The 27,647-nt window shown below is 62.7% G+C and overlaps 7 pseudogenes; all 7 read right to left on the reverse strand.

Annotated features, from left to right (window-relative positions):
* Positions 1-2,725: 2,725 nt before the first annotated feature.
* Positions 2,726-2,844, reverse strand: LOC142875122 (uncharacterized; annotated as a pseudogene).
* A 3,850-nt stretch (positions 2,845-6,694) lies between these two features.
* Positions 6,695-6,813, reverse strand: LOC142875123 (uncharacterized; annotated as a pseudogene).
* Positions 6,814-10,665: 3,852 nt separating this feature from the next.
* LOC142875125 (uncharacterized) lies at positions 10,666-10,784 on the reverse strand (annotated as a pseudogene).
* A 3,844-nt stretch (positions 10,785-14,628) lies between these two features.
* LOC142875126 (uncharacterized) lies at positions 14,629-14,747 on the reverse strand (annotated as a pseudogene).
* Positions 14,748-18,593: 3,846 nt separating this feature from the next.
* Positions 18,594-18,712, reverse strand: LOC142875127 (uncharacterized; annotated as a pseudogene).
* A 3,859-nt stretch (positions 18,713-22,571) lies between these two features.
* On the reverse strand, positions 22,572-22,690 carry LOC142875128 (uncharacterized; annotated as a pseudogene).
* Positions 22,691-26,550: 3,860 nt separating this feature from the next.
* Positions 26,551-26,669, reverse strand: LOC142875129 (uncharacterized; annotated as a pseudogene).
* Between the last annotated feature and the right edge of the window lie 978 nt (positions 26,670-27,647).

The raw sequence follows: 27,647 nt of genomic DNA on the forward strand, positions 1-27,647 counted from the left end.
GTGTGGCGGCACGATTCACAAGCAGCTCCAGATGTTAAACCAAGGAGAAGCCAGGGAGTTCCCAACGCCCCAGGTGTCCTCAGCCCACGACTGGCTGCTGTGGCAATGCGAAGCCCGGCTCCTTGTCTCAGAGCGGGGCAACCAGGAGGTGTGATGTCCACCCCGGGGTTCCCAGGAGGATCAGACTGAAGCTGGGACTTGGCCTGAAAGTGTCCCCTCGCATGGCCACCCCCTTCCCCTTCCTGCTCCTCTACTCCTGGTGCCCCTCCATCCAGGGGCCAGACCTTAAAGAGTCACCCGCAAGAGAATCCTGGTCCCAAAGGAGCCTTCTGGGGGACCCCTGCTGAGAGAGGTTGTGGGCATGGCCCGCTGGGGCTCTGCCCGACCCAGGGCTGAGAGATGCAACCTCCCAGCTCTGGGTCCCTGCAGGAAGTGTTGGCAAGCACAGGGCCAGTCCTCCAAAGGCCCAGGTGCAGGGAGCCCAGGCCAAGCAGCCTGTGGAAGAAGCCACATGCTGTGCCACCCCGGGGAACACGACTGCAGGCCACGGCCCTTCCCACCTCCTCCTCCTCCTCCTCCTCCTCCTCCTCCTCCTCCTCCTCCTCCCACCCCGCCTCCGCCCCCACCCCCACATGGCACAGGGCCCAGAGACACCTCAGACACTTGCTACCCAAAGTGCAAAGGGCATCAGTTGCTCCTCCAAACCCCCCCCCCAGCCCAGCAGACCGCGTTGTCCAGCCAGCCCCCGGGCCTCCCTGGGGTGCCCAGCACAAAAGTGCAGACACCCACCGGACCCTCAATCTCAGTTTTCGGATGTTTTTGCCACTCTGAGGACCCGCAGGCCAGCTGGGCCTTCTGGCAGGACAGAGAGCCCCGGAATCCGACGTGGAGAGCTGGGTGTACGTCCCCATGAGGAGGCGGTCCCCACCTCCGCGGCTCTCCCCTTGCGGGGAGCGGCAGCCGCGGGGCCTCAGAGAAGACACCAGGCTGGGCCCCCACGGCACAGCGGGAGCACGTCCCCCGCAGGCCACTTAGCCACGGCGGCCAGCCGGCGGACGGTTGGGTTGCGCGAGACGCTGCGGCCGCCCTGCTACCGGGTTCCTGGGAGGGCGTCCTGGAACCAGCGTCCACACCAAGCCCTTGGAAGGCCCAGGCGACGGAGGAGCCCCGTCAGGCAGGGGCCGAGGACGGTGACGGCCCGGGCGGGGAGGAGCGTGTCAGGCAGGGGCAGAGGACGGTGACAGGTGATAGGCCGGGCGGGAAGGAGTCAGTCAGGCAGGGGCCGTGGAGGAGACGGGCTGGGTAAGGGTTAGGGTTAGTGTCAGGGCACAAGTCACAATCGCAAAGACCTGGAAGCCACCCGAGTGCCCATCGACCCACGAGTGGGTAAATAAAATGTGGCGCGTGGACACCACGGAGTGCTATTCGGCTATGAGGAGCAGCGGTGAGGGGGCACCTCTCGTGGTTCTCCTGGCCAGAGCTGGAACCCGTTCCAGTAAGCCAAGTATCCCAAGAATGGACACACGAGCACCACGTGCTCGCGCTCACCAGCAAATGGGTACGAACCGATGGACACCTAAGTGGACACAGAGGAATCACCTTCTTCGGGTGGGTGTCGGGCGGGTGGGGGGAGGGGATGGGCATACACATCCATTAGGAATGGGGTGGGTACGCACCGACTGGGGGATGGGCGCACTTGAAGCTCTGACCCGAGGGGGGAGGCTGGGAGAGGGCAACGCACCCGTCCTTAACATTGGTGCCCCCACAATATGCTGGAACAACATGAGGGGTAAATGAATAAGAACACGGGGGGGGGAGGGGGGCACGGGCAACACATGTCACCTTAATACTTGGACTCCCATCATCTGCTTGAAAAGAGAGAGAAAAGTAAATGCAATAATAGAGATAAGAGACACTTTTTAAAAATAATGAATCCGGCCGGGCGCTGTGGCTCACGCCTGTAATCCTAGCTCTTGGGAGGCCGAGGCGGGCGGATTGCTCAAGGTCAGGAGTTCAAAACCAGCCTGAGCAAGAGCGAGACCCCGTCTCTACTATAAATAGAAAGAAATTAATTGGCCAACTGATATATATATAAAAAATTAGCGGGGCATGGTGGCGCATGCCTGCAGTCCCAGCTACCCGGGAGGCTGAGGCAGAAGGATCACTCGAGCCCAGGAGTTTGAAGTTGCTGTGAGCTAGGCTGACGCCACGGCACTCACTCTAGCCTGGGCAACAAACCGAGACTCTGTCTCAAAAAAAAAAAAAAAAAAAATGAATCCGAAGAGAAAAGTAAAAGGAGGCCTGTGGAGCAGGTCTGGGTGTGACTCCGGATCCCCGAACATCAGGTGCCACCACCAAAGATTCCTACGTGTAGCCCATAGAACCCCAAAAGCAACGGGAGGAGTTCTGGTCACATACTCCCTCAAAATGACATCCTGGCCTTCTTCTGGAACTCCCTCCCCTCTCAGACTCTCAAGGTTTCCTCCAGCGTGTCGGCTCCCACAGAGCAGACCTTTGGTCTGAGACCTGACAGTCCAGAAGCCACGCATGCTGCCGCGTGGCGGCGGTGTCACGGCTCGGGACAAGAGGAGGCCCCACGGTGCGGGCTGGGGCGCCAGGCACCGCGGCCGGCGGGCGCTGAGGGTGGGGGTCACCCCCACCCCGGGCCGCCCCCGCACTCCCAGAAACGCGACAGAACCAGAGGCAAAAAAAAAAAAAAAGAAGAAGCCTACGGCACCCGGTATTCCCGGGCGGTCTCCCATCCAAGTTCTAACCAGGCCCGACCCTGCTTAGCTTCCGAGACCAGACGGGATCGGGCGCGTTCGGGGTGGTGTGGCCGTGGACGGCGGAGGGCGCCCCTGCCCCGCTCAAGAAGCCGAGCCTCTCTGCGCTTCCCCGCCGCCTCCTCCCGCCCCAGGCCCCGCGCCGGGTCGGGCCTGTTGAGTTCGCAGGCCGCGTCCCGCGGGCTCCGAGGGACGGGGGTGACAGGCGGGGCGGGCAGGGAGCGGCGGGCCGGGGTTGGGGGCTGTCTCTGTATACACACACACTCACACTCACACGCACTCACTCACTCACACTCACACAAGATGCGCCTCCACGGCTGGACCCGCCAAGGTGGAGCCCTTCCAGCCCCCCTCCTCTCCTCGCCTGGCCTCCTTCACCTCCCCGCCCCCCACCCCCAGCGCGCCGGGGCCGCTGACTGCGCACGGGCGGGAGGGGCGGGGCGCTCGCCCTTTGACCCCAGCCAGGGGCGGCCCTCCCCCACAACCCCTTTCAGCTGCGCCCCCCACCCTGTGGCCCGGCGGCCGCCTATTCCCCCGGGCCAGGGCTGGGGCACAGCGCACGGGGGAGGGGAGCCAGTGTATGGGGCGTCTCTCTCTCTCTCTCGGGATGTGTCCCATGGGTGGGGTGGGGTGGCGTGGTTTGTGGGGCGCTGAAGAAATCAGTCCCCTCCATCTCCTCCCTCTGGAAAACACCCAAGCCCTTGGAGAACTGCCCGCACCTCTACCTACCGTGGGGGCCGGGACCCTCCTCTGTGTCCTCCTGTGGCCCAGTCCAAGGGGCCTGGGCCTGGCCGGGGCTGCATTGGACCCCGACCACCCTGGCGTGTGGACTCGCTAAAAATTGGCGATTAGATATTGGATTCCAGCGTCATTGAGGTCATTTCACTAATGAGTGCACCGCAAAGAGTTTCCTAATCCATCTGTGAGGGTGGCAACCGAAAGAGAATTTTAGAGCTGACAGAATAGGCGAGGAAAGGCATAGGAGATTTCCACACCCAGTAAGGAAGCCTTTCCCGAAGTGGAAGAAAGAAAGGAGCAAACAGAGACACCGGTAGCCCGCCCGGATCAGAGTCTGCCCCTGAGAGAAAGTACCCTGACCAGGTTCACCCGTGGGTGGGTCGCGAGCTAGCGGCATTCAGAAGAGCGAGGCCCGCAGTCTGTGCAGAAGACACCTGCACTCGGGTGTGTGTGGCGGCACGATTCACAAGCAGCTCCAGATGTTAAACCAAGGAGAAGCCAGGGAGTTCCCAACGCCCCAGGTGTCCTCAGCCCACGACTGGCTGCTGTGGCAATGCGAAGCCCGGCTCCTTGTCTCAGAGCGGGGCAACCAGGAGGTGTGATGTCCACCCCGGGGTTCCCAGGAGGATCAGACTGAAGCTGGGACTTGGCCTGAAAGTGTCCCCTCGCATGGCCACCCCCTTCCCCTTCCTGCTCCTCTACTCCTGGTGCCCCTCCATCCAGGGGCCAGACCTTAAAGAGTCACCCGCAAGAGAATCCTGGTCCCAAAGGAGCCTTCTGGGGGACCCCTGCTGAGAGAGGTTGTGGGCATGGCCCGCTGGGGCTCTGCCCGACCCAGGGCTGAGAGATGCAACCTCCCAGCTCTGGGTCCCTGCAGGAAGTGTTGGCAAGCACAGGGCCAGTCCTCCAAAGGCCCAGGTGCAGGGAGCCCAGGCCAAGCAGCCTGTGGAAGAAGCCACATGCTGTGCCACCCCGGGGAACACGACTGCAGGCCACGGCCCTTCCCACCTCCTCCTCCTCCTCCTCCTCCTCCTCCTCCTCCTCCTCCTCCTCCCACCCCGCCTCCGCCCCCACCCCCACATGGCACAGGGCCCAGAGACACCTCAGACACTTGCTACCCAAAGTGCAAAGGGCATCAGTTGCTCCTCCAAACCCCCCCCCCAGCCCAGCAGACCGCGTTGTCCAGCCAGCCCCCGGGCCTCCCTGGGGTGCCCAGCACAAAAGTGCAGACACCCACCGGACCCTCAATCTCAGTTTTCGGATGTTTTTGCCACTCTGAGGACCCGCAGGCCAGCTGGGCCTTCTGGCAGGACAGAGAGCCCCGGAATCCGACGTGGAGAGCTGGGTGTACGTCCCCATGAGGAGGCGGTCCCCACCTCCGCGGCTCTCCCCTTGCGGGGAGCGGCAGCCGCGGGGCCTCAGAGAAGACACCAGGCTGGGCCCCCACGGCACAGCGGGAGCACGTCCCCCGCAGGCCACTTAGCCACGGCGGCCAGCCGGCGGACGGTTGGGTTGCGCGAGACGCTGCGGCCGCCCTGCTACCGGGTTCCTGGGAGGGCGTCCTGGAACCAGCGTCCACACCAAGCCCTTGGAAGGCCCAGGCGACGGAGGAGCCCCGTCAGGCAGGGGCCGAGGACGGTGACGGCCCGGGCGGGGAGGAGCGTGTCAGGCAGGGGCAGAGGACGGTGACAGGTGATAGGCCGGGCGGGAAGGAGTCAGTCAGGCAGGGGCCGTGGAGGAGACGGGCTGGGTAAGGGTTAGGGTTAGTGTCAGGGCACAAGTCACAATCGCAAAGACCTGGAAGCCACCCGAGTGCCCATCGACCCACGAGTGGGTAAATAAAATGTGGCGCGTGGACACCACGGAGTGCTATTCGGCTATGAGGAGCAGCGGTGAGGGGGCACCTCTCGTGGTTCTCCTGGCCAGAGCTGGAACCCGTTCCAGTAAGCCAAGTATCCCAAGAATGGACACACGAGCACCACGTGCTCGCGCTCACCAGCAAATGGGTACGAACCGATGGACACCTAAGTGGACACAGAGGAATCACCTTCTTCGGGTGGGTGTCGGGCGGGTGGGGGGAGGGGATGGGCATACACATCCATTAGGAATGGGGTGGGTACGCACCGACTGGGGGATGGGCGCACTTGAAGCTCTGACCCGAGGGGGGAGGCTGGGAGAGGGCAACGCACCCGTCCTTAACATTGGTGCCCCCACAATATGCTGGAACAACATGAGGGGTAAATGAATAAGAACACGGGGGGGGGAGGGGGGCACGGGCAACACATGTCACCTTAATACTTGGACTCCCATCATCTGCTTGAAAAGAGAGAGAAAAGTAAATGCAATAATAGAGATAAGAGACACTTTTTAAAAATAATGAATCCGGCCGGGCGCTGTGGCTCACGCCTGTAATCCTAGCTCTTGGGAGGCCGAGGCGGGCGGATTGCTCAAGGTCAGGAGTTCAAAACCAGCCTGAGCAAGAGCGAGACCCCGTCTCTACTATAAATAGAAAGAAATTAATTGGCCAACTGATATATATATAAAAAATTAGCGGGGCATGGTGGCGCATGCCTGCAGTCCCAGCTACCCGGGAGGCTGAGGCAGAAGGATCACTCGAGCCCAGGAGTTTGAAGTTGCTGTGAGCTAGGCTGACGCCACGGCACTCACTCTAGCCTGGGCAACAAACCGAGACTCTGTCTCAAAAAAAAAAAAAAAAAAAATGAATCCGAAGAGAAAAGTAAAAGGAGGCCTGTGGAGCAGGTCTGGGTGTGACTCCGGATCCCCGAACATCAGGTGCCACCACCAAAGATTCCTACGTGTAGCCCATAGAACCCCAAAAGCAACGGGAGGAGTTCTGGTCACATACTCCCTCAAAATGACATCCTGGCCTTCTTCTGGAACTCCCTCCCCTCTCAGACTCTCAAGGTTTCCTCCAGCGTGTCGGCTCCCACAGAGCAGACCTTTGGTCTGAGACCTGACAGTCCAGAAGCCACGCATGCTGCCGCGTGGCGGCGGTGTCACGGCTCGGGACAAGAGGAGGCCCCACGGTGCGGGCTGGGGCGCCAGGCACCGCGGCCGGCGGGCGCTGAGGGTGGGGGTCACCCCCACCCCGGGCCCCCCCCGCACTCCCAGAAACGCGACAGAACCAGAGGCAAAAAAAAAAAAAAAGAAGAAGCCTACGGCACCCGGTATTCCCGGGCGGTCTCCCATCCAAGTTCTAACCAGGCCCGACCCTGCTTAGCTTCCGAGACCAGACGGGATCGGGCGCGTTCGGGGTGGTGTGGCCGTGGACGGCGGAGGGCGCCCCTGCCCCGCTCAAGAAGCCGAGCCTCTCTGCGCTTCCCCGCCGCCTCCTCCCGCCCCAGGCCCCGCGCCGGGTCGGGCCTGTTGAGTTCGCAGGCCGCGTCCCGCGGGCTCCGAGGGACGGGGGTGACAGGCGGGGCGGGCAGGGAGCGGCGGGCCGGGGTTGGGGGCTGTCTCTGTATACACACACACTCACACTCACACGCACTCACTCACTCACACTCACACAAGATGCGCCTCCACGGCTGGACCCGCCAAGGTGGAGCCCTTCCAGCCCCCCTCCTCTCCTCGCCTGGCCTCCTTCACCTCCCCGCCCCCCACCCCCAGCGCGCCGGGGCCGCTGACTGCGCACGGGCGGGAGGGGCGGGGCGCTCGCCCTTTGACCCCAGCCAGGGGCGGCCCTCCCCCACAACCCCTTTCAGCTGCGCCCCCCACCCTGTGGCCCGGCGGCCGCCTATTCCCCCGGGCCAGGGCTGGGGCACAGCGCACGGGGGAGGGGAGCCAGTGTATGGGGCGTCTCTCTCTCTCTCTCGGGATGTGTCCCATGGGTGGGGTGGGGTGGCGTGGTTTGTGGGGCGCTGAAGAAATCAGTCCCCTCCATCTCCTCCCTCTGGAAAACACCCAAGCCCTTGGAGAACTGCCCGCACCTCTACCTACCGTGGGGGCCGGGACCCTCCTCTGTGTCCTCCTGTGGCCCAGTCCAAGGGGCCTGGGCCTGGCCGGGGCTGCATTGGACCCCGACCACCCTGGCGTGTGGACTCGCTAAAAATTGGCGATTAGATATTGGATTCCAGCGTCATTGAGGTCATTTCACTAATGAGTGCACCGCAAAGAGTTTCCTAATCCATCTGTGAGGGTGGCAACCGAAAGAGAATTTTAGAGCTGACAGAATAGGCGAGGAAAGGCATAGGAGATTTCCACACCCAGTAAGGAAGCCTTTCCCGAAGTGGAAGAAAGAAAGGAGCAAACAGAGACACCGGTAGCCCGCCCGGATCAGAGTCTGCCCCTGAGAGAAAGTACCCTGACCAGGTTCACCCGTGGGTGGGTCGCGAGCTAGCGGCATTCAGAAGAGCGAGGCCCGCAGTCTGTGCAGAAGACACCTGCACTCGGGTGTGTGTGGCGGCACGATTCACAAGCAGCTCCAGATGTTAAACCAAGGAGAAGCCAGGGAGTTCCCAACGCCCCAGGTGTCCTCAGCCCACGACTGGCTGCTGTGGCAATGCGAAGCCCGGCTCCTTGTCTCAGAGCGGGGCAACCAGGAGGTGTGATGTCCACCCCGGGGTTCCCAGGAGGATCAGACTGAAGCTGGGACTTGGCCTGAAAGTGTCCCCTCGCATGGCCACCCCCTTCCCCTTCCTGCTCCTCTACTCCTGGTGCCCCTCCATCCAGGGGCCAGACCTTAAAGAGTCACCCGCAAGAGAATCCTGGTCCCAAAGGAGCCTTCTGGGGGACCCCTGCTGAGAGAGGTTGTGGGCATGGCCCGCTGGGGCTCTGCCCGACCCAGGGCTGAGAGATGCAACCTCCCAGCTCTGGGTCCCTGCAGGAAGTGTTGGCAAGCACAGGGCCAGTCCTCCAAAGGCCCAGGTGCAGGGAGCCCAGGCCAAGCAGCCTGTGGAAGAAGCCACATGCTGTGCCACCCCGGGGAACACGACTGCAGGCCACGGCCCTTCCCACCTCCTCCTCCTCCTCCTCCTCCTCCTCCTCCTCCTCCTCCTCCTCCCACCCCGCCTCCGCCCCCACCCCCACATGGCACAGGGCCCAGAGACACCTCAGACACTTGCTACCCAAAGTGCAAAGGGCATCAGTTGCTCCTCCAAACCCCCCCCCCAGCCCAGCAGACCGCGTTGTCCAGCCAGCCCCCGGGCCTCCCTGGGGTGCCCAGCACAAAAGTGCAGACACCCACCGGACCCTCAATCTCAGTTTTCGGATGTTTTTGCCACTCTGAGGACCCGCAGGCCAGCTGGGCCTTCTGGCAGGACAGAGAGCCCCGGAATCCGACGTGGAGAGCTGGGTGTACGTCCCCATGAGGAGGCGGTCCCCACCTCCGCGGCTCTCCCCTTGCGGGGAGCGGCAGCCGCGGGGCCTCAGAGAAGACACCAGGCTGGGCCCCCACGGCACAGCGGGAGCACGTCCCCCGCAGGCCACTTAGCCACGGCGGCCAGCCGGCGGACGGTTGGGTTGCGCGAGACGCTGCGGCCGCCCTGCTACCGGGTTCCTGGGAGGGCGTCCTGGAACCAGCGTCCACACCAAGCCCTTGGAAGGCCCAGGCGACGGAGGAGCCCCGTCAGGCAGGGGCCGAGGACGGTGACGGCCCGGGCGGGGAGGAGCGTGTCAGGCAGGGGCAGAGGACGGTGACAGGTGATAGGCCGGGCGGGAAGGAGTCAGTCAGGCAGGGGCCGTGGAGGAGACGGGCTGGGTAAGGGTTAGGGTTAGTGTCAGGGCACAAGTCACAATCGCAAAGACCTGGAAGCCACCCGAGTGCCCATCGACCCACGAGTGGGTAAATAAAATGTGGCGCGTGGACACCACGGAGTGCTATTCGGCTATGAGGAGCAGCGGTGAGGGGGCACCTCTCGTGGTTCTCCTGGCCAGAGCTGGAACCCGTTCCAGTAAGCCAAGTATCCCAAGAATGGACACACGAGCACCACGTGCTCGCGCTCACCAGCAAATGGGTACGAACCGATGGACACCTAAGTGGACACAGAGGAATCACCTTCTTCGGGTGGGTGTCGGGCGGGTGGGGGGAGGGGATGGGCATACACATCCATTAGGAATGGGGTGGGTACGCACCGACTGGGGGATGGGCGCACTTGAAGCTCTGACCCGAGGGGGGAGGCTGGGAGAGGGCAACGCACCCGTCCTTAACATTGGTGCCCCCACAATATGCTGGAACAACATGAGGGGTAAATGAATAAGAACACGGGGGGGGGAGGGGGGCACGGGCAACACATGTCACCTTAATACTTGGACTCCCATCATCTGCTTGAAAAGAGAGAGAAAAGTAAATGCAATAATAGAGATAAGAGACACTTTTTAAAAATAATGAATCCGGCCGGGCGCTGTGGCTCACGCCTGTAATCCTAGCTCTTGGGAGGCCGAGGCGGGCGGATTGCTCAAGGTCAGGAGTTCAAAACCAGCCTGAGCAAGAGCGAGACCCCGTCTCTACTATAAATAGAAAGAAATTAATTGGCCAACTGATATATATATAAAAAATTAGCGGGGCATGGTGGCGCATGCCTGCAGTCCCAGCTACCCGGGAGGCTGAGGCAGAAGGATCACTCGAGCCCAGGAGTTTGAAGTTGCTGTGAGCTAGGCTGACGCCACGGCACTCACTCTAGCCTGGGCAACAAACCGAGACTCTGTCTCAAAAAAAAAAAAAAAAAAAAAATGAATCCGAAGAGAAAAGTAAAAGGAGGCCTGTGGAGCAGGTCTGGGTGTGACTCCGGATCCCCGAACATCAGGTGCCACCACCAAAGATTCCTACGTGTAGCCCATAGAACCCCAAAAGCAACGGGAGGAGTTCTGGTCACATACTCCCTCAAAATGACATCCTGGCCTTATTCTGGAACTCCCTCCCCTCTCAGACTCTCAAGGTTTCCTCCAGCGTGTCGGCTCCCACAGAGCAGACCTTTGGTCTGAGACCTGACAGTCCAGAAGCCACGCATGCTGCCGCGTGGCGGCGGTGTCACGGCTCGGGACAAGAGGAGGCCCCACGGTGCGGGCTGGGGCGCCAGGCACCGCGGCCGGCGGGCGCTGAGGGTGGGGGTCACCCCCACCCCGGGCCGCCCCCGCACTCCCAGAAACGCGACAGAACCAGAGGCAAAAAAAAAAAAAAAGAAGAAGCCTACGGCACCCGGTATTCCCGGGCGGTCTCCCATCCAAGTTCTAACCAGGCCCGACCCTGCTTAGCTTCCGAGACCAGACGGGATCGGGCGCGTTCGGGGTGGTGTGGCCGTGGACGGCGGAGGGCGCCCCTGCCCCGCTCAAGAAGCCGAGCCTCTCTGCGCTTCCCCGCCGCCTCCTCCCGCCCCAGGCCCCGCGCCGGGTCGGGCCTGTTGAGTTCGCCGGCCGGGTCCCGCGGGCTCCGAGGGACGGGGGTGACAGGCGGGGCGGGCAGGGAGCGGCGGGCCGGGGTTGGGGGCTGTCTCTGTATACACACACACTCACACTCACACGCACTCACTCACTCACACTCACACAAGATGCGCCTCCACGGCTGGACCCGCCAAGGTGGAGCCCTTCCAGCCCCCCTCCTCTCCTCGCCTGGCCTCCTTCACCTCCCCGCCCCCCACCCCCAGCGCGCCGGGGCCGCTGACTGCGCACGGGCGGGAGGGGCGGGGCGCTCGCCCTTTGACCCCAGCCAGGGGCGGCCCTCCCCCACAACCCCTTTCAGCTGCGCCCCCCACCCTGTGGCCCGGCGGCCGCCTATTCCCCCGGGCCAGGGCTGGGGCACAGCGCACGGGGGAGGGGAGCCAGTGTATGGGGCGTCTCTCTCTCTCTCGGGATGTGTCCCATGGGTGGGGTGGGGTGGCGTGGTTTGTGGGGCGCTGAAGAAATCAGTCCCCTCCATCTCCTCCCTCTGGAAAACACCCAAGCCCTTGGAGAACTGCCCGCACCTCTACCTACCGTGGGGGCCGGGACCCTCCTCTGTGTCCTCCTGTGGCCCAGTCCAAGGGGCCTGGGCCTGGCCGGGGCTGCATTGGACCCCGACCACCCTGGCGTGTGGACTCGCTAAAAATTGGCGATTAGATATTGGATTCCAGCGTCATTGAGGTCATTTCACTAATGAGTGCACCGCAAAGAGTTTCCTAATCCATCTGTGAGGGTGGCAACCGAAAGAGAATTTTAGAGCTGACAGAATAGGCGAGGAAAGGCATAGGAGATTTCCACACCCAGTAAGGAAGCCTTTCCCGAAGTGGAAGAAAGAAAGGAGCAAACAGAGACACCGGTAGCCCGCCCGGATCAGAGTCTGCCCCTGAGAGAAAGTACCCTGACCAGGTTCACCCGTGGGTGGGTCGCGAGCTAGCGGCATTCAGAAGAGCGAGGCCCGCAGTCTGTGCAGAAGACACCTGCACTCGGGTGTGTGTGGCGGCACGATTCACAAGCAGCTCCAGATGTTAAACCAAGGAGAAGCCAGGGAGTTCCCAACGCCCCAGGTGTCCTCAGCCCACGACTGGCTGCTGTGGGAATGCGAAGCCCGGCTCCTTGTCTCAGAGCGGGGCAACCAGGAGGTGTGATGTCCACCCCGGGGTTCCCAGGAGGATCAGACTGAAGCTGGGACTTGGCCTGAAAGTGTCCCCTCGCATGGCCACCCCCTTCCCCTTCCTGCTCCTCTACTCCTGGTGCCCCTCCATCCAGGGGCCAGACCTTAAAGAGTCACCCGCAAGAGAATCCTGGTCCCAAAGGAGCCTTCTGGGGGACCCCTGCTGAGAGAGGTTGTGGGCATGGCCCGCTGGGGCTCTGCCCGACCCAGGGCTGAGAGATGCAACCTCCCAGCTCTGGGTCCCTGCAGGAAGTGTTGGCAAGCACAGGGCCAGTCCTCCAAAGGCCCAGGTGCAGGGAGCCCAGGCCAAGCATCCCGTGGAAGAAGCCACATGCTGTGCCACCCCGGGGAACACGACTGCAGGCCACGGCCCTTCCCACCTCCTCCTCCTCCTCCTCCTCCTCCTCCTCCTCCTCCTCCCACCCCGCCTCCGCCCCCGCCCCCACATGGCACAGGGCCCAGAGACACCTCAGACACTTGCTACCCAAAGTGCAAAGGGCATCAGTTGCTCCTCCAAACCCCCCCCCCCAGCCCAGCAGACCGCGTTGTCCAGCCAGCCCCCGGGCCTCCCTGGGGTGCCCAGCACAAAAGTGCAGACACCCACCGGACCCTCAATCTCAGTTTTCGGATGTTTTTGCCACTCTGAGGACCCGCAGGCCAGCTGGGCCTTCTGGCAGGACAGAGAGCCCCGGAATCCGACGTGGAGAGCTGGGTGTACGTCCCCATGAGGAGGCGGTCCCCACCTCCGCGGCTCTCCCCTTGCGGGGAGCGGCAGCCGCGGGGCCTCAGAGAAGACACCAGGCTGGGCCCCCACGGCACAGCGGGAGCACGTCCCCCGCAGGCCACTTAGCCACGGCGGCCAGCCGGCGGACGGTTGGGTTGCGCGAGACGCTGCGGCCGCCCTGCTACCGGGTTCCTGGGAGGGCGTCCTGGAACCAGCGTCCACACCAAGCCCTTGGAAGGCCCAGGCGACGGAGGAGCCCCGTCAGGCAGGGGCCGAGGACGGTGACGGCCCGGGCGGGGAGGAGCGTGTCAGGCAGGGGCAGAGGACGGTGACAGGTGATAGGCCGGGCGGGAAGGAGTCAGTCAGGCAGGGGCCGTGGAGGAGACGGGCTGGGTAAGGGTTAGGGTTAGTGTCAGGGCACAAGTCACAATCGCAAAGACCTGGAAGCCACCCGAGTGCCCATCGACCCACGAGTGGGTAAATAAAATGTGGCGCGTGGACACCACGGAGTGCTATTCGGCTATGAGGAGCAGCGGTGAGGGGGCACCTCTCGTGGTTCTCCTGGCCAGAGCTGGAACCCGTTCCAGTAAGCCAAGTATCCCAAGAATGGACACACGAGCACCACGTGCTCGCGCTCACCAGCAAATGGGTACGAACCGATGGACACCTAAGTGGACACAGAGGAATCACCTTCTTCGGGTGGGTGTCGGGCGGGTGGGGGGAGGGGATGGGCATACACATCCATTAGGAATGGGGTGGGTACGCACCGACTGGGGGATGGGCGCACTTGAAGCTCTGACCCGAGGGGGGAGGCTGGGAGAGGGCAACGCACCCGTCCTTAACATTGGTGCCCCCACAATATGCTGGAACAACATGAGGGGTAAATGAATAAGAACACGGGGGGGGGAGGGGGGCACGGGCAACACATGTCACCTTAATACTTGGACTCCCATCATCTGCTTGAAAAGAGAGAGAAAAGTAAATGCAATAATAGAGATAAGAGACACTTTTTAAAAATAATGAATCCGGCCGGGCGCTGTGGCTCACGCCTGTAATCCTAGCTCTTGGGAGGCCGAGGCGGGCGGATTGCTCAAGGTCAGGAGTTCAAAACCAGCCTGAGCAAGAGCGAGACCCCGTCTCTACTATAAATAGAAAGAAATTAATTGGCCAACTGATATATATATAAAAAATTAGCGGGGCATGGTGGCGCATGCCTGCAGTCCCAGCTACCCGGGAGGCTGAGGCAGAAGGATCACTCGAGCCCAGGAGTTTGAAGTTGCTGTGAGCTAGGCTGACGCCACGGCACTCACTCTAGCCTGGGCAACAAACCGAGACTCTGTCTCAAAAAAAAAAAAAAAAAAAAAATGAATCCGAAGAGAAAAGTAAAAGGAGGCCTGTGGAGCAGGTCTGGGTGTGACTCCGGATCCCCGAACATCAGGTGCCACCACCAAAGATTCCTACGTGTAGCCCATAGAACCCCAAAAGCAACGGGAGGAGTTCTGGTCACATACTCCCTCAAAATGACATCCTGGCCTTCTTCTGGAACTCCCTCCCCTCTCAGACTCTCAAGGTTTCCTCCAGCGTGTCGGCTCCCACAGAGCAGACCTTTGGTCTGAGACCTGACAGTCCAGAAGCCACGCATGCTGCCGCGTGGCGGCGGTGTCACGGCTCGGGACAAGAGGAGGCCCCACGGTGCGGGCTGGGGCGCCAGGCACCGCGGCCGGCGGGCGCTGAGGGTGGGGGTCACCCCCACCCCGGGCCGCCCCTGCACTCCCAGAAACGCGACAGAACCAGAGGCAAAAAAAAAAAAAAGAAGAAGCCTACGGCACCCGGTATTCCCGGGCGGTCTCCCATCCAAGTTCTAACCAGGCCCGACCCTGCTTAGCTTCCGAGACCAGACGGGATCGGGCGCGTTCGGGGTGGTGTGGCCGTGGACGGCGGAGGGCGCCCCTGCCCCGCTCAAGAAGCCGAGCCTCTCTGCGCTTCCCCGCCGCCTCCTCCCGCCCCAGGCCCCGCGCCGGGTCGGGCCTGTTGAGTTCGCCGGCCGCGTCCCGCGGGCTCCGAGGGACGGGGGTGACAGGCGGGGCGGGCAGGGAGCGGCGGGCCGGGGTTGGGGGCTGTCTCTGTATACACACACACTCACACTCACACGCACTCACTCACTCACACTCACACAAGATGCGCCTCCACGGCTGGACCCGCCAAGGTGGAGCCCTTCCAGCCCCCCTCCTCTCCTCGCCTGGCCTCCTTCACCTCCCCGCCCCCCACCCCCAGCGCGCCGGGGCCGCTGACTGCGCACGGGCGGGAGGGGCGGGGCGCTCGCCCTTTGACCCCAGCCAGGGGCGGCCCTCCCCCACAACCCCTTTCAGCTGCGCCCCCCACCCTGTGGCCCGGCGGCCGCCTATTCCCCCGGGCCAGGGCTGGGGCACAGCGCACGGGGGAGGGGAGCCAGTGTATGGGGCGTCTCTCTCTCTCTCTCGGGATGTGTCCCATGGGTGGGGTGGGGTGGCGTGGTTTGTGGGGCGCTGAAGAAATCAGTCCCCTCCATCTCCTCCCTCTGGAAAACACCCAAGCCCTTGGAGAACTGCCCGCACCTCTACCTACCGTGGGGGCCGGGACCCTCCTCTGTGTCCTCCTGTGGCCCAGTCCAAGGGGCCTGGGCCTGGCCGGGGCTGCATTGGACCCCGACCACCCTGGCGTGTGGACTCGCTAAAAATTGGCGATTAGATATTGGATTCCAGCGTCATTGAGGTCATTTCACTAATGAGTGCACCGCAAAGAGTTTCCTAATCCATCTGTGAGGGTGGCAACCGAAAGAGAATTTTAGAGCTGACAGAATAGGCGAGGAAAGGCATAGGAGATTTCCACACCCAGTAAGGAAGCCTTTCCCGAAGTGGAAGAAAGAAAGGAGCAAACAGAGACACCGGTAGCCCGCCCGGATCAGAGTCTGCCCCTGAGAGAAAGTACCCTGACCAGGTTCACCCGTGGGTGGGTCGCGAGCTAGCGGCATTCAGAAGAGCGAGGCCCGCAGTCTGTGCAGAAGACACCTGCACTCGGGTGTGTGTGGCGGCACGATTCACAAGCAGCTCCAGATGTTAAACCAAGGAGAAGCCAGGGAGTTCCCAACGCCCCAGGTGTCCTCAGCCCACGACTGGCTGCTGTGGGAATGCGAAGCCCGGCTCCTTGTCTCAGAGCGGGGCAACCAGGAGGTGTGATGTCCACCCCGGGGTTCCCAGGAGGATCAGACTGAAGCTGGGACTTGGCCTGAAAGTGTCCCCTCGCATGGCCACCCCCTTCCCCTTCCTGCTCCTCTACTCCTGGTGCCCCTCCATCCAGGGGCCAGACCTTAAAGAGTCACCCGCAAGAGAATCCTGGTCCCAAAGGAGCCTTCTGGGGGACCCCTGCTGAGAGAGGTTGTGGGCATGGCCCGCTGGGGCTCTGCCCGACCCAGGGCTGAGAGATGCAACCTCCCAGCTCTGGGTCCCTGCAGGAAGTGTTGGCAAGCACAGGGCCAGTCCTCCAAAGGCCCAGGTGCAGGGAGCCCAGGCCAAGCATCCCGTGGAAGAAGCCACATGCTGTGCCACCCCGGGGAACACGACTGCAGGCCACGGCCCTTCCCACCTCCTCCTCCTCCTCCTCCTCCTCCTCCTCCTCCTCCTCCCACCCCGCCTCCGCCCCCGCCCCCACATGGCACAGGGCCCAGAGACACCTCAGACACTTGCTACCCAAAGTGCAAAGGGCATCAGTTGCTCCTCCAAACCCCCCCCCCCAGCCCAGCAGACCGCGTTGTCCAGCCAGCCCCCGGGCCTCCCTGGGGTGCCCAGCACAAAAGTGCAGACACCCACCGGACCCTCAATCTCAGTTTTCGGATGTTTTTGCCACTCTGAGGACCCGCAGGCCAGCTGGGCCTTCTGGCAGGACAGAGAGCCCCGGAATCCGACGTGGAGAGCTGGGTGTACGTCCCCATGAGGAGGCGGTCCCCACCTCCGCGGCTCTCCCCTTGCGGGGAGCGGCAGCCGCGGGGCCTCAGAGAAGACACCAGGCTGGGCCCCCACGGCACAGCGGGAGCACGTCCCCCGCAGGCCACTTAGCCACGGCGGCCAGCCGGCGGACGGTTGGGTTGCGCGAGACGCTGCGGCCGCCCTGCTACCGGGTTCCTGGGAGGGCGTCCTGGAACCAGCGTCCACACCAAGCCCTTGGAAGGCCCAGGCGACGGAGGAGCCCCGTCAGGCAGGGGCCGAGGACGGTGACGGCCCGGGCGGGGAGGAGCGTGTCAGGCAGGGGCAGAGGACGGTGACAGGTGATAGGCCGGGCGGGAAGGAGTCAGTCAGGCAGGGGCCGTGGAGGAGACGGGCTGGGTAAGGGTTAGGGTTAGTGTCAGGGCACAAGTCACAATCGCAAAGACCTGGAAGCCACCCGAGTGCCCATCGACCCACGAGTGGGTAAATAAAATGTGGCGCGTGGACACCACGGAGTGCTATTCGGCTATGAGGAGCAGCGGTGAGGGGGCACCTCTCGTGGTTCTCCTGGCCAGAGCTGGAACCCGTTCCAGTAAGCCAAGTATCCCAAGAATGGACACACGAGCACCACGTGCTCGCGCTCACCAGCAAATGGGTACGAACCGATGGACACCTAAGTGGACACAGAGGAATCACCTTCTTCGGGTGGGTGTCGGGCGGGTGGGGGGAGGGGATGGGCATACACATCCATTAGGAATGGGGTGGGTACGCACCGACTGGGGGATGGGCGCACTTGAAGCTCTGACCCGAGGGGGGAGGCTGGGAGAGGGCAACGCACCCGTCCTTAACATTGGTGCCCCCACAATATGCTGGAACAACATGAGGGGTAAATGAATAAGAACACGGGGGGGGGAGGGGGGCACGGGCAACACATGTCACCTTAATACTTGGACTCCCATCATCTGCTTGAAAAGAGAGAGAAAAGTAAATGCAATAATAGAGATAAGAGACACTTTTTAAAAATAATGAATCCGGCCGGGCGCTGTGGCTCACGCCTGTAATCCTAGCTCTTGGGAGGCCGAGGCGGGCGGATTGCTCAAGGTCAGGAGTTCAAAACCAGCCTGAGCAAGAGCGAGACCCCGTCTCTACTATAAATAGAAAGAAATTAATTGGCCAACTGATATATATATAAAAAATTAGCGGGGCATGGTGGCGCATGCCTGCAGTCCCAGCTACCCGGGAGGCTGAGGCAGAAGGATCACTCGAGCCCAGGAGTTTGAAGTTGCTGTGAGCTAGGCTGACGCCACGGCACTCACTCTAGCCTGGGCAACAAACCGAGACTCTGTCTCAAAAAAAAAAAAAAAAAAAAAATGAATCCGAAGAGAAAAGTAAAAGGAGGCCTGTGGAGCAGGTCTGGGTGTGACTCCGGATCCCCGAACATCAGGTGCCACCACCAAAGATTCCTACGTGTAGCCCATAGAACCCCAAAAGCAACGGGAGGAGTTCTGGTCACATACTCCCTCAAAATGACATCCTGGCCTTCTTCTGGAACTCCCTCCCCTCTCAGACTCTCAAGGTTTCCTCCAGCGTGTCGGCTCCCACAGAGCAGACCTTTGGTCTGAGACCTGACAGTCCAGAAGCCACGCATGCTGCCGCGTGGCGGCGGTGTCACGGCTCGGGACAAGAGGAGGCCCCACGGTGCGGGCTGGGGCGCCAGGCACCGCGGCCGGCGGGCGCTGAGGGTGGGGGTCACCCCCACCCCGGGCCGCCCCTGCACTCCCAGAAACGCGACAGAACCAGAGGCAAAAAAAAAAAAAAGAAGAAGCCTACGGCACCCGGTATTCCCGGGCGGTCTCCCATCCAAGTTCTAACCAGGCCCGACCCTGCTTAGCTTCCGAGACCAGACGGGATCGGGCGCGTTCGGGGTGGTGTGGCCGTGGACGGCGGAGGGCGCCCCTGCCCCGCTCAAGAAGCCGAGCCTCTCTGCGCTTCCCCGCCGCCTCCTCCCGCCCCAGGCCCCGCGCCGGGTCGGGCCTGTTGAGTTCGCCGGCCGCGTCCCGCGGGCTCCGAGGGACGGGGGTGACAGGCGGGGCGGGCAGGGAGCGGCGGGCCGGGGTTGGGGGCTGTCTCTGTATACACACACACTCACACTCACACGCACTCACTCACTCACACTCACACAAGATGCGCCTCCACGGCTGGACCCGCCAAGGTGGAGCCCTTCCAGCCCCCCTCCTCTCCTCGCCTGGCCTCCTTCACCTCCCCGCCCCCCACCCCCAGCGCGCCGGGGCCGCTGACTGCGCACGGGCGGGAGGGGCGGGGCGCTCGCCCTTTGACCCCAGCCAGGGGCGGCCCTCCCCCACAACCCCTTTCAGCTGCGCCCCCCACCCTGTGGCCCGGCGGCCGCCTATTCCCCCGGGCCAGGGCTGGGGCACAGCGCACGGGGGAGGGGAGCCAGTGTATGGGGCGTCTCTCTCTCTCTCTCGGGATGTGTCCCATGGGTGGGGTGGGGTGGCGTGGTTTGTGGGGCGCTGAAGAAATCAGTCCCCTCCATCTCCTCCCTCTGGAAAACACCCAAGCCCTTGGAGAACTGCCCGCACCTCTACCTACCGTGGGGGCCGGGACCCTCCTCTGTGTCCTCCTGTGGCCCAGTCCAAGGGGCCTGGGCCTGGCCGGGGCTGCATTGGACCCCGACCACCCTGGCGTGTGGACTCGCTAAAAATTGGCGATTAGATATTGGATTCCAGCGTCATTGAGGTCATTTCACTAATGAGTGCACCGCAAAGAGTTTCCTAATCCATCTGTGAGGGTGGCAACCGAAAGAGAATTTTAGAGCTGACAGAATAGGCGAGGAAAGGCATAGGAGATTTCCACACCCAGTAAGGAAGCCTTTCCCGAAGTGGAAGAAAGAAAGGAGCAAACAGAGACACCGGTAGCCCGCCCGGATCAGAGTCTGCCCCTGAGAGAAAGTACCCTGACCAGGTTCACCCGTGGGTGGGTCGCGAGCTAGCGGCATTCAGAAGAGCGAGGCCCGCAGTCTGTGCAGAAGACACCTGCACTCGGGTGTGTGTGGCGGCACGATTCACAAGCAGCTCCAGATGTTAAACCAAGGAGAAGCCAGGGAGTTCCCAACGCCCCAGGTGTCCTCAGCCCACGACTGGCTGCTGTGGGAATGCGAAGCCCGGCTCCTTGTCTCAGAGCGGGGCAACCAGGAGGTGTGATGTCCACCCCGGGGTTCCCAGGAGGATCAGACTGAAGCTGGGACTTGGCCTGAAAGTGTCCCCTCGCATGGCCACCCCCTTCCCCTTCCTGCTCCTCTACTCCTGGTGCCCCTCCATCCAGGGGCCAGACCTTAAAGAGTCACCCGCAAGAGAATCCTGGTCCCAAAGGAGCCTTCTGGGGGACCCCTGCTGAGAGAGGTTGTGGGCATGGCCCGCTGGGGCTCTGCCCGACCCAGGGCTGAGAGATGCAACCTCCCAGCTCTGGGTCCCTGCAGGAAGTGTTGGCAAGCACAGGGCCAGTCCTCCAAAGGCCCAGGTGCAGGGAGCCCAGGCCAAGCATCCCGTGGAAGAAGCCACATGCTGTGCCACCCCGGGGAACACGACTGCAGGCCACGGCCCTTCCCACCTCCTCCTCCTCCTCCTCCTCCTCCTCCTCCTCCTCCTCCTCCTCCTCCTCCCACCCCGCCTCCGCCCCCGCCCCCACATGGCACAGGGCCCAGAGACACCTCAGACACTTGCTACCCAAAGTGCAAAGGGCATCAGTTGCTCCTCCAAACCCCCCCCCCCAGCCCAGCAGACCGCGTTGTCCAGCCAGCTCCCGGGCCTCCCTGGGGTGCCCAGCACAAAAGTGCAGACACCCACCGGACCCTCAATCTCAGTTTTCGGATGTTTTTGCCACTCTGAGGACCCGCAGGCCAGCTGGGCCTTCTGGCAGGACAGAGAGCCCCGGAATCCGACGTGGAGAGCTGGGTGTACGTCCCCATGAGGAGGCGGTCCCCACCTCCGCGGCTCTCCCCTTGCGGGGAGCGGCAGCCGCGGGGCCTCAGAGAAGACACCAGGCTGGGCCCCCACGGCACAGCGGGAGCACGTCCCCCGCAGGCCACTTAGCCACGGCGGCCAGCCGGCGGACGGTTGGGTTGCGCGAGACGCTGCGGCCGCCCTGCTACCGGGTTCCTGGGAGGGCGTCCTGGAACCAGCGTCCACACCAAGCCCTTGGAAGGCCCAGGCGACGGAGGAGCCCCGTCAGGCAGGGGCCGAGGACGGTGACGGCCCGGGCGGGGAGGAGCGTGTCAGGCAGGGGCAGAGGACGGTGACAGGTGATAGGCCGGGCGGGAAGGAGTCAGTCAGGCAGGGGCCGTGGAGGAGACGGGCTGGGTAAGGGTTAGGGTTAGTGTCAGGGCACAAGTCACAATCGCAAAGACCTGGAAGCCACCCGAGTGCCCATCGACCCACGAGTGGGTAAATAAAATGTGGCGCGTGGACACCACGGAGTGCTATTCGGCTATGAGGAGCAGCGGTGAGGGGGCACCTCTCGTGGTTCTCCTGGCCAGAGCTGGAACCCGTTCCAGTAAGCCAAGTATCCCAAGAATGGACACACGAGCACCACGTGCTCGCGCTCACCAGCAAATGGGTACGAACCGATGGACACCTAAGTGGACACAGAGGAATCACCTTCTTCGGGTGGGTGTCGGGCGGGTGGGGGGAGGGGATGGGCATACACATCCATTAGGAATGGGGTGGGTACGCACCGACTGGGGGATGGGCGCACTTGAAGCTCTGACCCGAGGGGGGAGGCTGGGAGAGGGCAACGCACCCGTCCTTAACATTGGTGCCCCCACAATATGCTGGAACAACATGAGGGGTAAATGAATAAGAACACGGGGGGGGGGAGGGGGGCACGGGCAACACATGTCACCTTAATACTTGGACTCCCATCATCTGCTTGAAAAGAGAGAGAAAAGTAAATGCAATAATAGAGATAAGAGACACTTTTTAAAAATAATGAATCCGGCCGGGCGCTGTGGCTCACGCCTGTAATCCTAGCTCTTGGGAGGCCGAGGCGGGCGGATTGCTCAAGGTCAGGAGTTCAAAACCAGCCTGAGCAAGAGCGAGACCCCGTCTCTACTATAAATAGAAAGAAATTAATTGGCCAACTGATATATATATAAAAAATTAGCGGGGCATGGTGGCGCATGCCTGCAGTCCCAGCTACCCGGGAGGCTGAGGCAGAAGGATCACTCGAGCCCAGGAGTTTGAAGTTGCTGTGAGCTAGGCTGACGCCACGGCACTCACTCTAGCCTGGGCAACAAACCGAGACTCTGTCTCAAAAAAAAAAAAAAAAAAAAAATGAATCCGAAGAGAAAAGTAAAAGGAGGCCTGTGGAGCAGGTCTGGGTGTGACTCCGGATCCCCGAACATCAGGTGCCACCACCAAAGATTCCTACGTGTAGCCCATAGAACCCCAAAAGCAACGGGAGGAGTTCTGGTCACATACTCCCTCAAAATGACATCCTGGCCTTCTTCTGGAACTCCCTCCCCTCTCAGACTCTCAAGGTTTCCTCCAGCGTGTCGGCTCCCACAGAGCAGACCTTTGGTCTGAGACCTGACAGTCCAGAAGCCACGCATGCTGCCGCGTGGCGGCGGTGTCACGGCTCGGGACAAGAGGAGGCCCCACGGTGCGGGCTGGGGCGCCAGGCACCGCGGCCGGCGGGCGCTGAGGGTGGGGGTCACCCCCACCCCGGGCCGCCCCTGCACTCCCAGAAACGCGACAGAACCAGAGGCAAAAAAAAAAAAAAGAAGAAGCCTACGGCACCCGGTATTCCCGGGCGGTCTCCCATCCAAGTTCTAACCAGGCCCGACCCTGCTTAGCTTCCGAGACCAGACGGGATCGGGCGCGTTCGGGGTGGTGTGGCCGTGGACGGCGGAGGGCGCCCCTGCCCCGCTCAAGAAGCCGAGCCTCTCTGCGCTTCCCCGCCGCCTCCTCCCGCCCCAGGCCCCGCGCCGGGTCGGGCCTGTTGAGTTCGCCGGCCGCGTCCCGCGGGCTCCGAGGGACGGGGGTGACAGGCGGGGCGGGCAGGGAGCGGCGGGCCGGGGTTGGGGGCTGTCTCTGTATACACACACACTCACACTCACACGCACTCACTCACTCACACTCACACAAGATGCGCCTCCACGGCTGGACCCGCCAAGGTGGAGCCCTTCCAGCCCCCCTCCTCTCCTCGCCTGGCCTCCTTCACCTCCCCGCCCCCCACCCCCAGCGCGCCGGGGCCGCTGACTGCGCACGGGCGGGAGGGGCGGGGCGCTCGCCCTTTGACCCCAGCCAGGGGCGGCCCTCCCCCACAACCCCTTTCAGCTGCGCCCCCCACCCTGTGGCCCGGCGGCCGCCTATTCCCCCGGGCCAGGGCTGGGGCACAGCGCACGGGGGAGGGGAGCCAGTGTATGGGGCGTCTCTCTCTCTCTCTCTCGGGATGTGTCCCATGGGTGGGGTGGGGTGGCGTGGTTTGTGGGGCGCTGAAGAAATCAGTCCCCTCCATCTCCTCCCTCTGGAAAACACCCAAGCCCTTGGAGAACTGCCCGCACCTCTACCTACCGTGGGGGCCGGGACCCTCCTCTGTGTCCTCCTGTGGCCCAGTCCAAGGGGCCTGGGCCTGGCCGGGGCTGCATTGGACCCCGACCACCCTGGCGTGTGGACTCGCTAAAAATTGGCGATTAGATATTGGATTCCAGCGTCATTGAGGTCATTTCACTAATGAGTGCACCGCAAAGAGTTTCCTAATCCATCTGTGAGGGTGGCAACCGAAAGAGAATTTTAGAGCTGACAGAATAGGCGAGGAAAGGCATAGGAGATTTCCACACCCAGTAAGGAAGCCTTTCCCGAAGTGGAAGAAAGAAAGGAGCAAACAGAGACACCGGTAGCCCGCCCGGATCAGAGTCTGCCCCTGAGAGAAAGTACCCTGACCAGGTTCACCCGTGGGTGGGTCGCGAGCTAGCGGCATTCAGAAGAGCGAGGCCCGCAGTCTGTGCAGAAGACACCTGCACTCGGGTGTGTGTGGCGGCACGATTCACAAGCAGCTCCAGATGTTAAACCAAGGAGAAGCCAGGGAGTTCCCAACGCCCCAGGTGTCCTCAGCCCACGACTGGCTGCTGTGGGAATGCGAAGCCCGGCTCCTTGTCTCAGAGCGGGGCAACCAGGAGGTGTGATGTCCACCCCGGGGTTCCCAGGAGGATCAGACTGAAGCTGGGACTTGGCCTGAAAGTGTCCCCTCGCATGGCCACCCCCTTCCCCTTCCTGCTCCTCTACTCCTGGTGCCCCTCCATCCAGGGGCCAGACCTTAAAGAGTCACCCGCAAGAGAATCCTGGTCCCAAAGGAGCCTTCTGGGGGACCCCTGCTGAGAGAGGTTGTGGGCATGGCCCGCTGGGGCTCTGCCCGACCCAGGGCTGAGAGATGCAACCTCCCAGCTCTGGGTCCCTGCAGGAAGTGTTGGCAAGCACAGGGCCAGTCCTCCAAAGGCCCAGGTGCAGGGAGCCCAGGCCAAGCATCCCGTGGAAGAAGCCACATGCTGTGCCACCCCGGGGAACACGACTGCAGGCCACGGCCCTTCCCACCTCCTCCTCCTCCTCCTCCTCCTCCTCCTCCTCCTCCTCCTCCTCCTCCTCCCACCCCGCCTCCGCCCCCGCCCCCACATGGCACAGGGCCCAGAGACACCTCAGACACTTGCTACCCAAAGTGCAAAGGGCATCAGTTGCTCCTCCAAACCCCCCCCCCCAGCCCAGCAGACCGCGTTGTCCAGCCAGCTCCCGGGCCTCCCTGGGGTGCCCAGCACAAAAGTGCAGACACCCACCGGACCCTCAATCTCAGTTTTCGGATGTTTTTGCCACTCTGAGGACCCGCAGGCCAGCTGGGCCTTCTGGCAGGACAGAGAGCCCCGGAATCCGACGTGGAGAGCTGGGTGTACGTCCCCATGAGGAGGCGGTCCCCACCTCCGCGGCTCTCCCCTTGCGGGGAGCGGCAGCCGCGGGGCCTCAGAGAAGACACCAGGCTGGGCCCCCACGGCACAGCGGGAGCACGTCCCCCGCAGGCCACTTAGCCACGGCGGCCAGCCGGCGGACGGTTGGGTTGCGCGAGACGCTGCGGCCGCCCTGCTACCGGGTTCCTGGGAGGGCGTCCTGGAACCAGCGTCCACACCAAGCCCTTGGAAGGCCCAGGCGACGGAGGAGCCCCGTCAGGCAGGGGCCGAGGACGGTGACGGCCCGGGCGGGGAGGAGCGTGTCAGGCAGGGGCAGAGGACGGTGACAGGTGATAGGCCGGGCGGGAAGGAGTCAGTCAGGCAGGGGCCGTGGAGGAGACGGGCTGGGTAAGGGTTAGGGTTAGTGTCAGGGCACAAGTCACAATCGCAAAGACCTGGAAGCCACCCGAGTGCCCATCGACCCACGAGTGGGTAAATAAAATGTGGCGCGTGGACACCACGGAGTGCTATTCGGCTATGAGGAGCAGCGGTGAGGGGGCACCTCTCGTGGTTCTCCTGGCCAGAGCTGGAACCCGTTCCAGTAAGCCAAGTATCCCAAGAATGGACACACGAGCACCACGTGCTCGCGCTCACCAGCAAATGGGTACGAACCGATGGACACCTAAGTGGACACAGAGGAATCACCTTCTTCGGGTGGGTGTCGGGCGGGTGGGGGGAGGGGATGGGCATACACATCCATTAGGAATGGGGTGGGTACGCACCGACTGGGGGATGGGCGCACTTGAAGCTCTGACCCGAGGGGGGAGGCTGGGAGAGGGCAACGCACCCGTCCTTAACATTGGTGCCCCCACAATATGCTGGAACAACATGAGGGGTAAATGAATAAGAACACGGGGGGGGGAGGGGGGCACGGGCAACACATGTCACCTTAATACTTGGACTCCCATCATCTGCTTGAAAAGAGAGAGAAAAGTAAATGCAATAATAGAGATAAGAGACACTTTTTAAAAATAATGAATCCGGCCGGGCGCTGTGGCTCACGCCTGTAATCCTAGCTCTTGGGAGGCCGAGGCGGGCGGATTGCTCAAGGTCAGGAGTTCAAAACCAGCCTGAGCAAGAGCGAGACCCCGTCTCTACTATAAATAGAAAGAAATTAATTGGCCAACTGATATATATATAAAAAATTAGCGGGGCATGGTGGCGCATGCCTGCAGTCCCAGCTACCCGGGAGGCTGAGGCAGAAGGATCACTCGAGCCCAGGAGTTTGAAGTTGCTGTGAGCTAGGCTGACGCCACGGCACTCACTCTAGCCTGGGCAACAAACCGAGACTCTGTCTCAAAAAAAAAAAAAAAAAAAAATGAATCCGAAGAGAAAAGTAAAAGGAGGCCTGTGGAGCAGGTCTGGGTGTGACTCCGGATCCCCGAACATCAGGTGCCACCACCAAAGATTCCTACGTGTAGCCCATAGAACCCCAAAAGCAACGGGAGGAGTTCTGGTCACATACTCCCTCAAAATGACATCCTGGCCTTCTTCTGGAACTCCCTCCCCTCTCAGACTCTCAAGGTTTCCTCCAGCGTGTCGGCTCCCACAGAGCAGACCTTTGGTCTGAGACCTGACAGTCCAGAAGCCACGCATGCTGCCGCGTGGCGGCGGTGTCACGGCTCGGGACAAGAGGAGGCCCCACGGTGCGGGCTGGGGCGCCAGGCACCGCGGCCGGCGGGCGCTGAGGGTGGGGGTCACCCCCACCCCGGGCCGCCCCCGCACTCCCAGAAACGCGACAGAACCAGAGGCAAAAAAAAAAAAAAAGAAGAAGCCTACGGCACCCGGTATTCCCGGGCGGTCTCCCATCCAAGTTCTAACCAGGCCCGACCCTGCTTAGCTTCCGAGACCAGACGGGATCGGGCGCGTTCGGGGTGGTGTGGCCGTGGACGGCGGAGGGCGCCCCTGCCCCGCTCAAGAAGCCGAGCCTCTCTGCGCTTCCCCGCCGCCTCCTCCCGCCCCAGGCCCCGCGCCGGGTCGGGCCTGTTGAGTTCGCCGGCCGGGTCCCGCGGGCTCCGAGGGACGGGGGTGACAGGCGGGGCGGGCAGGGAGCGGCGGGCCGGGGTTGGGGGCTGTCTCTGTATACACACACACTCACACTCACACGCACTCACTCACTCACACTCACACAAGATGCGCCTCCACGGCTGGACCCGCCAAGGTGGAGCCCTTCCAGCCCCCCTCCTCTCCTCGCCTGGCCTCCTTCACCTCCCCGCCCCCCACCCCCAGCGCGCCGGGGCCGCTGACTGCGCACGGGCGGGAGGGGCGGGGCGCTCGCCCTTTGACCCCAGCCAGGGGCGGCCCTCCCCCACAACCCCTTTCAGCTGCGCCCCCCACCCTGTGGCCCGGCGGCCGCCTATTCCCCCGGGCCAGGGCTGGGGCACAGCGCACGGGGGAGGGGAGCCAGTGTATGGGGCGTCTCTCTCTCTCTCGGGATGTGTCCCAAGGGTGGGGTGGGGTGGCGTGGTTTGTGGGGCGCTGAAGAAATCAGTCCCCTCCATCTCCTCCCTCTGGAAAACACCCAAGCCCTTGGAGAACTGCCCGCACCTCTACCTACCGTGGGGGCCGGGACCCTCCTCTGTGTCCTCCTGTGGCCCAGTCCAAGGGGCCTGGGCCTGGCCGGGGCTGCATTGGACCCCGACCACCCTGGCGTGTGGACTCGCTAAAAATTGGCGATTAGATATTGGATTCCAGCGTCATTGAGGTCATTTCACTAATGAGTGCACCGCAAAGAGTTTCCTAATCCATCTGTGAGGGTGGCAACCGAAAGAGAATTTTAGAGCTGACAGAATAGGCGAGGAAAGGCATAGGAGATTTCCACACCCAGTAAGGAAGCCTTTCCCGAAGTGGAAGAAAGAAAGGAGCAAAC

The sequence above is a fragment of the Microcebus murinus genome, chromosome 13 (genome assembly GCF_040939455.1).
Source record: "Microcebus murinus isolate Inina chromosome 13, M.murinus_Inina_mat1.0, whole genome shotgun sequence".
NCBI classification, from domain to species: Eukaryota; Metazoa; Chordata; class Mammalia; order Primates; family Cheirogaleidae; genus Microcebus; species Microcebus murinus.